Here is a 2,500-nt window from a genome sequence, read left to right as displayed (position 1 = left end):
ACCCAATCACATAATTTATTAACCCACTTGTTTTGTTCTGTACTATTATGTTTGACTTTGATGTTCATATGTAGTGGGTTAATAAATTATGTGATTGGGTATTATCTGGTAGTTGATTATTGATTAAGGTGTATTTCTCCATTTTCTTATTTAGTATATATATATATATATATATTGATAGATAGATAGATAGAGATATATAGATATATTTTCTAATTCTCTCTAAAGGAGACTATGGCAGTGGTACTGGATATTAATAGTTATCGCCAAGCTAACATGGCAGTCCAGATAAACAGGACGAATGCTGCCGTTGATTAGATCCAAGAGGCCATCGCCTCTAGCTAGCTTATGTGACGCACAAACATTGAACAGTGGGTCAGCAGCGACGCCTTCTGGATTCGGCTACTCTACATTGATAAGAGGCAAACACCTCGAAACTAGTCTGTGGATGCCAGACCAGCAAGGGGAAGCTGCTGACCTCCCCTGTTCAAAGGTTATAATGGACACAGGTTTGTGTGTCACATAGCTAGCTAGAGGCGATGGCCTCTTGGAGCTAATCAACGGCAGCATTCGTCCTATTTATCTGGACTGCCAAGTTAGCTTGGCGATAACTATATATATATATATATATGATTTAAATAAGTTATCATTATCTATAAAAATAATGATAAAGTGGCCAGCAAACATAATCCAAATATGGAAAATAAGTAATAAAACGTCAAGGTACAATAAGCACCTGTCTGCTTGAAAGAGGAGTTAAAACCCTCCAAAACCACTCGTCTCTCACTATAAGTAAACCCGCACTGAGAATGTAGCAAATATATTTTTCTGAAACAGTCCTCTCACTTTGTGGTAGTAGTAGTAGTAGTAGTAGTAGTAGTAGTAGGGATCTTTTCGGTTTGACCGGCAGCTTTTTAAAATAATTTCCACGTAACTAAATACTTTTAAACTTCGTATACTGGTAGAATGTGTTTATAAAACATTTTTTTCTCTTGGCTTTATTGAGAAAATTCTATAGTTTGTAAGCTATTTGTTGGGTTTTTTCTTCAATTTCTGCAATTTCAACCAGTCAATGACGTCTATTGAGGTAAAAAAAAAAACATTCTGTGCCGTATGAATATGTCCCTCGTTTAAGAAACAGATTGGGTTTATTTACATTTGTGAAGAAAAAAGATACCCTTCCCCCACCCCAAACCCTAACCCTAACCCTAAAACAGATTGAAATGCAATAGATCGATACTAGGGTCATAATTATGGTTGACAATTTCATATGACACCGCTAGAAAAAACTGCTGTTCAAACCGAAAAGATCCAGTAGTAGTAGTAGTAGTAGTAGTAGTAGTAGCTGTGGTGGTGGCGGTTTTGTGATGGTGTATATATATTCATGTGTTCTCTGCAGCTAATATTTATAGGTGAGAATGTAACTGTTTAAAGCTGGAAAGATGAGTCACATTTTTCAAATGTTTTAAGAAAACTATCAAATGTTACTGTAGGCAACTGTTTATAAATCAAACACCACACACACACAAACACACAGAAGCACACACACAAACATACATAGAGCAAACACATATCAGATTAATCGATTGTTTTCTCCATGGAAATCCTGTGTTACCAGAGATCTGTAGGTGTATTCTAATCTATCTATTAAGCTCAAGTGGTCAAGAGGACAAGATGGCTGCCGGGACCGCCGGAAGGAAGCCATGTTGTGCGAGTGCACTTCGAGGACTCTATTTCTCAGAGACTTTCTTTGCTTTCTCTCTTTATTCTTCCCATTAAACAACAGTTTCATTCAATGGAGAGCTATTTAACTGCTCTTATAATATTATATTACTAGCAGTATCGCCCGGCGTTGCTCGGGTTTGTAAGGGAAATAACTATATAAGCATTTTTAGAGATGTAAAGTATAATAGCCATCTCAATATGGCTAACCACAAAGAGGGGGTGTTACTGTAGCTTTTTACGTTCTGAGATTTAATAATAAATTTTTAGAGAGTTACTTCCCTTATATATGCCAAGAATACATTAAAAATGGGAAAAATTAATGGTAATTTTTTTTTTAATCGTAGACTCATCGTAGACGCGCGCTAATACCCAGAAGGGCTCGATATGAATCACAACTATAAGATACCCGGTTTTGGTTAAACTGCACCGCAGAATGTGGGAGTAGTTAGGAATCTAAATCGTAGGAGACAGACAGCACACAACCTCACTTTTATATATAAAGATATATAGAAAGAAGCATCCAGAAAATCAGAGAACATTGATGACTAGGCGCTTCTCGCTATGAAATATCAGTCGCACTAGTAGCTTCCCTTCCAGCATTACCTGTTTGCCCAGAATTTAATCTCGCCACTTATTATCATCATCCTCATAAACATGAGGCGTAGGAGTGGCTGTGTGGTAAGTAGCTTGTTTACCAACCACATTTCTGGGTTCAGTCCCACTGCGTGGTACCTTGGGCAAGTGTCTTCTACTATAGCCTCGGGCCGATCAAAGC

Source organism: Octopus sinensis, linkage group LG26 (genome assembly GCF_006345805.1).
Source record: "Octopus sinensis linkage group LG26, ASM634580v1, whole genome shotgun sequence".
In the NCBI taxonomy this organism is placed as follows: Eukaryota; Metazoa; Mollusca; class Cephalopoda; order Octopoda; family Octopodidae; genus Octopus; species Octopus sinensis.
This window is presented reverse-complemented; position numbering follows the sequence as displayed.